The 10,904-nt window shown below is 39.5% G+C and overlaps 1 pseudogene; it reads right to left on the minus strand.

Moving 5' to 3' along the window:
- Positions 1–10,653, minus strand: part of LOC124622013 — a 99,742-nt pseudogene extending 89,089 nt beyond the window's left edge.
- Between the last annotated feature and the right edge of the window lie 251 nt (positions 10,654–10,904).

Here is a 10,904-nt window from a genome sequence, read left to right on the forward strand (position 1 = left end):
AATGAATGGGATTTTCTTCACACATGGAGATGAAGACAACTGCTGAAGAGAGGAAGCTGTGGCTGCAGAGACAAGGTTTAACCTTTTGGAAGATTAAGGACAAACTAATACAAAATATGAGTCTGCATGGTAGCTACATATGGAATAAATGACAACTTCTTGTGTGCAGTCATCAAGTCACTTACCCCAGTAGTTGTCTTATCTACTAAAAGTAAAGGTCACTGTTGTGCATTCAATAGATGTGAACTGCACCCTGAAAATGGTATGTCTAGTTTGCAGTTGTACAGAAGCTTTTTATTTTGCAAAATGGTTCAAATGGCTCTAAGCACTATGGGACTTAACATCTGAGGTCATCAGTCCCCCAGACTTAGAACTACTTAAACCTAACTAACCTAAGGACATCCCTGCCTGAGGCAGGATTCGAACCCACGACCGTAGCAGCAGCACGGTTCCGGACTGAAGTGCCTAGAACCGCTCGGCCACAGTGGTCAGCTTTTATTTTGCACAGAAATTTTTGATAATAAGATGAACTGATGCTGGCACTTGCTACTGAAACCAGTAGTACTTAGACACAACAAAAATGTGACTACAGAATTAAGAATAATTTTTCCAAACAATCGAGTATTTTTTCCAAAACAACACCACAATAGAGGAAACTTATTTTAAACTAAAGACACGAAAGAAAAAAAGAGAAACTGTAAAGATCTTGAGTCTCATAAGACTCTCTTGGGAGGAAGATATAAGATATTTAATTGGTAAACTTGCAAGGCATACTTTTTTATGTTGTATAAACTACGAAACTGTTAGCATCGTCAGTGAAAATTTACTTCTTCTGTATTAATATACCTTCCTTCACTTACAGCTGCAGTGTGGAGACAGGGGTGAGGGTGGGAGCGGGGATGGGGGCGAGGGTGGGGGCGTACTGCTTTAAAATGGTGATTCTTGTATTGATATTCTTAACAACAGATTTATATCTTTTGCTTATGAAAGTCTGCAAGCGATGACAGCTGCACTAGTAATACCTTCACAGGGTCGTATTCAAGTTGCAAGGCTAGATCTGTGCCAGCCATGACACGCTCCCAGCCTTTCCTCCTCATGATCTGGTTGTAGCGTTGGGACTGCAGGGTGTCTAAGCTGATGTTCAGACCATCAAGCCCTGCCCTCTGCAACGCAACCAGCTGTCTTGTCAACATGAGGCCATCGGTTGTCATTAAGACACTTTCGAGATCTTTTATTTTCTTCAAGGCACCTGTGAAACAGCAAATTATTCTAAGAAACTGAAACAAATAATTTGTAACATTGCTGCTGCATATGAAACAAAACTCCAGTTGATAAATTGAAAATACAAATTCCTTAAAAGTTAACTGTACATTTGCCCTAATACAAAGAGATAAGAAGGGTTAATAAACTGAATTGAAGAATGGAAGTTAAGATAGCAATGAAAAAATAATTAGAGGCATAAGATCACCTACTGCAACAGGGAAATGGGAATCAATATGAACCATTACCCAGCTACTGTCAACTGATTCCATGTGGAGAACTGTAGGGCCCCCCTAGACAGGTCAGGCGTGCACTACACACCGGAAGCAGCTACTAGGGTAGCAGAGTACGTGTGGCGTGCACACGGGGGTTTTTTAGGTTAGAGGGACCCCCCCTTGGGCGAAACGATAAAATACCTGACGGCTTACCAGAGAGGACATTATCATCGGTGATAAAGAACGTCCGTCCTCAGAGACCAAAAACAGGAAAAGTCAACATAATATTGGTAAACTGCAGGAGTATCCAGGGCAAGGTTTCTGAATTAGTATCTCTTATTGAAGGAAATAGTGCGCATATAGTATTAGGAACGGAAAGTTGGTTAAAACCGGAAGTGAACAGTAATGAAATCCTAGACACAGAATGGAATATATACCGCAAGGATAGGATAAACGCCAATGGTGGAGGAGTCTTTATAGCAGTAAAGAATTCAATAATATCCAGTGAAGTTATTAGCGAATGCGAATGTGAAATAATCTGGGTTATGTTAAGTATCAAAGGTGGGTCAGATATGATAGTCGGATGCTTCTATAGACCACCTGCATCAGCAACCGTAGTAGTTGAGCGCCTCAGAGAGAACCTTCAGAACGTCGTGAAGAAGTTTCGTGATCATACTATTGTAATAGGGGGAGACTTCAATCTACCAGGTATAGAATGGGATAGTCACACAATCAGAACTGGAGCCAGGGACAGAGACTCTTGTGACATTATCCTGACTGCCTTGTCCGAGAATTACTTCGAGCAGATAGTTAGAGAACCAACTCGTGAAGCTAACGTTTTAGACCTCATAGCAACAAATAGACCGGAACTTTTCGACTCCGTGAATGTAGAAGAGGGTATCAGTGATCATAAGTCAGTGGTTGCATCAATGACTACAAGTGTAATAAGAAATGCCAAGAAAGGAAGGAAAATATATTTGCTTAACAAGAGTGATAGGGCACAAATCACAGAATATCTGAGTGACCACCATCAAACGTTCATTTCTGAGGAAGAGGATGTGGAAAAAAAATGGAAAAAATTCTGAAACATCGTCCAGTACGCCTTAGATAAGTTCGTACCGACTAAGGTCCAAAGCGAGGGGAAAGATCCACCGTGGTACAACAATCATGTACGAAAGGTACTACGGAAACAAAGAAAGCTTCATCATAGGTTTAAGAGTAGTCGAATCATAGCTGATAAGGAAAAGCTGAACGAAGCAAAAAAGAGCGTAAAGAGAGCAATGAGAGAAGCATTCAACGAATTCGAACATAAAACATTGGCAAACAATCTAAACAAGAACCCTAAAAAGTTTTGGTCATATGTAAAATCGGTAAGCGGATCTAAATCCCCTATTCAGTCACTCGTTGACCACGATGGCACCGAAACAGAGGACGACCGAAGAAAGGCAGAAATGCTGAATTCAGTGTTCCGAAACTGTTTCACTGCGGAAAATCGTAACACGGTCCCTGACTTCAGCCGTCGCACGGACGCCAAAATGGAAAATATTGAAATAAACGATATCGGAATTGAAAAACAACTGCTATCACTTAGTAGCGGAAAAGCATCTGGACCAGACGAGATACCCTTAAGATTCTACAGTGATTATGCTAAAGAACTTGCCCCCTTTCTATCAGCAATTTATCGTAGATCGCTGGAAGAACGTAAAGTACCTAGCGACTGGAAGAAAGCGCAGGTCGTTCCCATTTTCAAGAAGGGTCATCAATCAGATGCGAATAATTATAGGCCTATTTCACTTACGTCAATCTGTTGTAGAATAATGGAACATGTTTTGTGTTCTCGTATTATGACGTTCTTAGATAATACAAATCTCCTTCATCATAACCAACATGGATTCCGCAAACAGAGATCATGTGAAACTTAGCTCGCCCTATTTGCCCAAGAAATTCACAGTGCCGTAGACACTGGCGAGCAGATTGATGCCGTATTCCTGGACTTCAGGAAGGCATTTGATACGGTTCCGCACTTACGTTTAGTGAAAAAAATACGAGCTTACGGAATATCGGACCAGGTTTGTGATTGGATTCAGGATTTCCTAGAAGAAAGAACACAACATGTCATTCTTAACGGTTCAAAATCTGCAGATGTAGAGGTAATTTTGGGAGTACCGCAGGGAAGCGTGATAGGACCTTTATTGTTTACAATATACATAAATGACTTAGTTGACAACATCGGTAGCTCCGTGAGGCTATTTGCAGATGACACGGTTGTCTACAAGAAAGTAGCAACATCAGAAGACTCGTACGTACTCCAGGAGGACCTCCAGAGGATTAATGCATGGTGCGACAGCTAGCAGCTTTCCCTAAACGTAGATAAATGTAATATAATGCGCATACATAGGGGCAGAAATCCATTCCAGTACGATTATGCCATAGGTGGTAAATCATTGGAAGCGGTAACGACCGTAAAATACTTAGGAGTTACTATCCGGAGCGATCTGAAGTGGAATGATCACATAAAACAAATAGTGGGAAAAGCAGGCGCCAGGTTGAGATTCATAGGAAGAATTCTAAGAAAATGTGACTCATCGACGAAAGAAGTAGCTTACAAAACGCTTGTTCGTCCGATTCTTGAGTATTGCTCATCAGTATGGGACCCTTACCAGGTTGGATTAATAGAAGAGATAGACATGATCCAGCGAAAAGCAGCGCGATTCGTCATGGGGACATTTAGTCAGCGCGAGAGCGTTACGGAGATGCTGAACAAGCTCCAGTGGCGGACACTTCAAGAAAGGCGTTACGCAATACGGAGAGGTTTATTATCGAAATTACGAGAGAGCACATTCCGGGAAGAGATGGGCAACATATTACTACCGCCCACATATATCTCGCGTAATGATCACAACGAAAAGATCCGAGAAATTAGAGCAAATACGGAGACTTACAAGCAGTCGTTCTTCCCACGCACAATTCGTGAATGGAACAGGGAAAGGGGGATCAGATAGTGGTACAATAAGTACCCTCTGCCACACACCGTAAGGTGGCTCGCGGAGTATAGATGTAGATGTAGATGTAGATGTCTCCATGCACACTGTATAAACCACTGTGGGTTGTACGACAAAGTACATTGTTGTACCACACATTACAGTTTTTCCCCATTCAATGCTCTTGTGGAGTGTGGGAAGAATGATTCTTTAAATGGTTCTGTGCATGCTGTAATTAATCTTGCCTTCATGGTCCCTATAGGAGTGATACATATGCGGTTATTGTATAATCCCTAAATACCTCACTTCATACAGGTTCCTGAAATTTCATAAGTTAGGTTTTGTCATATATTTGGCATCTATCTTCATTTGTCTGACATTTCCAATTTTTAGTAGCTTCTTGATGCTCTCCCATGCATCAAATAAATCTATGATCAATCATGCTACACTATTTTGTATACATTCAATGTCTGCCATTAGCCTTATTTGTTATGGGTCATACTTAAGCAATATTCTAGAATGGGCCACACAAGTATTTTGTAAGCAATGTCCTCTATAGACTGATTGCATTTTCCAGTATCTTACCAATGAATTGAAGTCTGCATTCTGCTTTGCCTACAAGTGAGTCTATGTCACCATTTCATTTCATCCAGATATTTGTATGAGTTGACCAATTAAAACTGTGATTAGTTGATAATGTAGTCATACAATACTGTCTTTTATTTGTTTTGTGATGTGCTCCAATTTACATCTCTGAAAACTTAAACTCAGTTGCCTATCTTTGGACCAATTTGAAATGTTATGATCTGACTCAAATTTGTGCAGATTTTTTTCAGGTAATAATTCATTATAGACAACTCTATCATCCAGGATAAGTATGAGGTTCCTTATAATATCATCTTCCAGAACATTAAGGTACAACATTAATGTAATGGTATAAATTACTATAACTGTATAAATAAGTTTATAAGTGTGTAAAATACATTGAACTATTAGTTACAACAAAACATTGTACCGATATACTCAGCAAGATGTTAAATCAGCAGATAGCTACACTTTATGTTCAACATTTTGTGTACAGCATATACGCTGGAAAGGATTTATGCCCAAATTAAATAAATCTGAAGAAATGGTAGTGTGTATCTGGAAAAAAAATCCGTAAAAACTCATACAGTCCAATTTGCTATTATGTCACTGTTACTGAAATATAATACAAAGTAACTGAATTAGATGAACATTCTCAGAGTGCAATATGCCTCAGAGTGAAATGCACAGTAATGTCAACATTATTTTTCAAGGCTATGTTTGTGAAAATGGATGAAAGCAAACCACACATTTTGTTCTCAATCTGCGGAAGCATTATGCACTCTGAAACACTGTACTGCTGTTATACATAAAAGCTGTCTCATTGCCGACATCTTTCCCCTGCTGGCTGTTCTACACTTCTCATCACTGATTCAACACGTTGTAAAATATTTTATGCTGTATGACACCACAGTCCAATCTGGTTAGGATAGCATAAAAATAATATATGAATTTCAGTATTGAACCTGGAACAGCAGAACAGCTCTCATCACACTGGATATCAAATCGAGGTTGGATTACAGCCATGGGTACATCATTTCATGCTACTCAACTGTATGTCATATGTCAGAGTTCATCAACTGTAGTGGCTGGCCACTGGTGGCATACCCATCTCTTGGCATCCTGTGAACAGACGTTCTCCACAGGTGACAGATTTGAAGAAAATGCTGGATACGGCAACAGTGGAACACTCTCTGTATCAAGGTAGCTCAGTACAGCTCAGGTGATGTGTAGTCTTGCATTATCTTGTTAAAAGATAACATCACGGAGCCCTTGAAAATAGGGCACAGCGATAGGCCTTAACAAATCACAAATGCAATGGCTGCTGTTCAAATTACTGGCTATGTGAACCAGAGGTTGTGACATGTATCCAGTTGCACCCCATACCATCACATCACATGCTGGACCCGCATGAGAATGACAGGTACAATCTGGCCAGGTCTGTTGGCATCAGAGCCTCCACACACATGTACATCAATTGTGACGATGTTGCAGAACCGAGACTTATCTGACATGATGACACAGTGCCATTTCTGTGTCTGGCATTGTTGTCAGTTGCACCGCTGTCAGTTCACCTCTCTCTAGAGCTGCATTAAGGGCTTGACAGTCTGTGTTGCTCCAGATGCCATCACATTGTCTGTGTGGATATTTGTCTCACTGTATACAAGCCCACTTCCTGACTAAATGTACACAACTTCACTGCAGGATCACATACACATGAGCGAACACTTGTCTGCCCTCTCAGGTGCTAGTTGGGTGGCACTACTGAGGCCCTGCAAGGCATTTAGCATGGCCCTCCTGAACCTACCAATTCTATGTTCGCACAAAATGAGATTCTGAGCAATGCAAGCAGCAATATAGTGAAACAATAAACAAGAGTCTCAGCAGACCATGAGCCTGCCACTGCCAAATCTGGAATGCTGATAAACATTTCTCCTTCTTCCATTATGCTTAACATGGTCTTCGTGTAAACAACCAACACTGAAATAGAATTTCTGAATGAGAAACCTGCTCCATAAGCTTTTCTTGCATACAGAATATGCATGGGAGTGCTGAAAAGTAATGCCTCTGAATTTTTTATTCTGTTCTCAATATTGGTCGAGGTATGACACGTCACGCATATTACTTGGTCAGCTTTCCCAGTTCACTGACTCGTGGCACAGCCCCCTCCCGCAAACAGATGGAGTCGCAATAGGCAGCCCACTCTGACCAGAGATTGTGAATATGTTTATGGTGCACTTCGAGGAAGAGGCCCTGATGTCATCCAAATGGAAATCCATCATCATCTTCTTCTTCTGTTATGTGGATAACACACTTGTCATCTGGCCTCATGGAAGAGACAATCTTCTTGACTTCTTTGTACATCTGAACTCCACATGCCACAAAATCAAATTCACTATGGAGACCAAAGAAGAAGGAAGACTACCATTCCTGGACATCATAGGGAGGAGAATAATGGACAGCACCCTGTGCCACAGCGTGTATCTGACTCTATAAAACACATAAACTCAGTTCTCCCCATGGCACTGTGAATAATTTCAATAACAAAAAGTGAGATGAATGTTGCAGCGTACATTTAATTTCCACTTTGGCTTTGCATTCAAGATCAGTCTTACCTGAGAGTGCAACATTACATCTTTAGTTAATTTAATTATATGTTCATTAGATTTTGGTTATAAGGCATGTTTTGCTGCCTAATGTTTCATCTCCAAATACTGGAAACAATCCATGGAGGAAGAGGAGTATGTAAGACATTGGTGGACCAGGTTGGAAGAATCTGTGAATTTCAGTACTCTGTAGAAGAGCTCAATCATTTGAAAATAACTTTGAGACCTTGTGGCTATTCTAACAGATATACATAAGGCACTACATTCTAAAATATTTGCATCTTTCACTGAAAAAGAAGCAACTAGAGAAAAAGTTCTCTTGCCATTTGTAAAAACAGTCGCAGATCGCGACCTCCAGAATTGTAGGTGACAGATGGATTGATGGCAAAGCCTTGTATCAATACCTCCTTAATTATTGAGCTGAAAAACTGAAAAAAACATTCATACAGTAAAATCACACAAAAAAATTTCCTATTTCTGCAGGTATTGTGCCTTCTGTTTCTTTTTCATTACAAAAATGTATTGATTCATGTTTATAAAGTCACAACTATGTCACTGTGATTTGAGTAACACACATTCTGGAACATGTTCCAGGAATGTCATGAAACAGATAGCTTTAAATACTTACTCTAGCTCATCTTTCAAGACTTGCATGCCAACAACAACACCATCTATCCAATCTGTTTTTATTTCACTTTCATGTAAAGATTTCTCCACAAAGGATATCATCTGCCATGTAGGCAGTGCCAGAGGAAATTCCACACTAACATTTGGGTAATCAAGTGGATTCTGTGTCTTGTCAGAACCAAGTACAATCAACCCAATTTCATCTTTACCACTGGTAAATATCTGGAAACATATTAAATGGTAAAAATAAGTTTTGTTTATAACAAGTTGTGTACCAATAATAACATCACACACAGGTACTCTTTATAAAATTATTTAATTGGATAGATAAAAAATCTACTCACCAAGCAGTGGCAGAACATACACATAAAAGACTGTTGTGATAGGCAAGCGTTTGGAGCCAGTGACTCCTTCTTCAGGCTGAAGGGTTGCAGGGGAATCAAGAAGGGTGAAGGAAAAGGACTGGAGAGGTCTAAGAAAAGGGGTAGATTTTGAGAAAGTTACCCAGAACCGTGGGTCATGGGTGACTTACCGTACAGGATGAGAAGGAAAGACTAATTGTTGGGGGGTGCATCGGGCAAGATTTGGAAACCTGAGAGATTAAAGGTGGAAGACAGGGTAATATGCAAGACAGAGATTACTACTAAAACTGTATATGAGTTAATAAGAGTGAGAAGCTAAGTGTATTGTATGCAACAGTTGTGGGAGGGGGCAGTGAAAAAAGACGGGAAAGACAATGAAAGATGTAGAAAGCTAAAACTGAGTGAAGCAAAGAGTAATTACAGTGAAGAAAAGCTGAGACAGGAGAAAGTAACGTAAATTAAAGCAAGGTGGGTGGTGAGAACCAAGCACACGTTGTAGTGCTAGCTCCCAGATGCGGAGTTCTGAGAAACTGGTGTCTTGCGGAAGAATCCAGGTGGCATGTGTGGTGAAACAAGTGCCGAGGTAACGTATGCCATGTTGTAGATCATGCTCTGCAACACAATATTGTGAGTTTCCAGTATATACACTATGCCTATGCCCACGTTTCCTAACTGATAATTTGGTGGTAGTCATGCAGATGTAGAAAGCTGAACAGTGTTTACATAATAGCTGGTATATGACATGTGCCGTTTCTATTTTTCGCCTGATCCGCAGTTATGGGTGACTTTTCCAAAATCTACACCTTTTCCTGGATCTCTCCAGGCCTTGTCCTTTACCCTTCTTCCTTCCCCTTCAACGCTTCTGTCTGGAGGAGCCACTGGCTCCGAAAGCTTGCCAATCACAAATAATTTATTGTTTTTGTTGTTATAGTCACTCTTTATAACCTACTTAAAATACATCATGTACCCTCCTCTCCACAATTCTTCAAACACATAGTTTTGCCTTTTGTAAAATATCACTGCGTTTCTGTATAACATACTTGGAGTCAAAGTGTCCAACATCTATTACAATTATAAACATAAGAAAGAAAGACATTGAATTTATTGGCAGTATTATGCAATCAAATATTTTGAAAGAGTTCCAGTGGTATAAATTTACAAAATCTTACAAATAAATATATACATTTATTCTTTAAATCAATTCTTAGCAATAACATAATAGTATAAATTGCAGAATCAATATAGCCAATTTTGATGTAATGACTGCAATACAAATACAATATAACAGCGGTAAGTTATAACTAATGAGAGAGAGAGAGAGAGAGAGAGAGAGAGGCATTTAGACAATGTTTCATTACATGTGAAACTTATTAGAATTAAAATGAAGCCATAGTGAATTATTACATTCCAAAAATAATAATTATTGTGTTCTTCCACCCCAAAATAATACATTCAGTAGGTAATATATACTTTTAATTTCAGAAATTTTTACAGCTCTGAACTTCACTGCTTTGATGAATTTATTACATGTGTCAATGAATGAGGGTTGATAACACTGCTTTAGTCATTCAATTGTTCGTCATGTGGTATTTGCAATGTTCTTAATAACTTCTTATGTAAAGTTCTATCATCAAAAACATAATCTACGTAAGTTTTAAAAGTCGCGAATCTTTAAACAACAACTTGAAAATGGGTATATCAGTATTTGGTATACATTATAGCATTGCTAGATTTACTTTTAAATTTTAAAGTATATAAGCAGATTGAGCGACTTTCCATCCAGAAAATTTGCTGTTGGCAAGACCTCACTACAAAGAAAAATGGTCTTTCTGGAGTCAAATGCTAAGAAATTCATAAATACCAGCATTGTAAGTGATACAAACAGGTATTAAGCAACGGGCATAAATATCGTTCTGCTTGATGAGAAAAAAAGTAGGTAGATGAAAGAGTAAATTGGGTGCAAGGATTGAACATAAACTCACCCAAATTGCAAAGGTTAACCAAAACATACAGCCATATCAAAGTAAAGTGGACCACACCGCTGAAGCATAGAAGAGCATTCAGGTGCGACCTACATGTCTGCTTTAGTTGACAAAGACGGGGAAGCCATGTCAACTAGGCATCAAAGACCGGTCCTAAAAAACACAATGACAGAAATGCATAACGTAGGTCATGGCAGCCAAAAAATGGATGCTATGAGTGAAAGGCCAGGATTGTGCTTGGTGTATTGCTCCCTGCATTCTGCCTCCAGCAATAGCCGTTGCGGAC

The sequence above is a fragment of the Schistocerca americana genome, chromosome 1 (assembly GCF_021461395.2).
Source record: "Schistocerca americana isolate TAMUIC-IGC-003095 chromosome 1, iqSchAmer2.1, whole genome shotgun sequence".
NCBI lineage: Eukaryota > Metazoa > Arthropoda > Insecta > Orthoptera > Acrididae > Schistocerca > Schistocerca americana.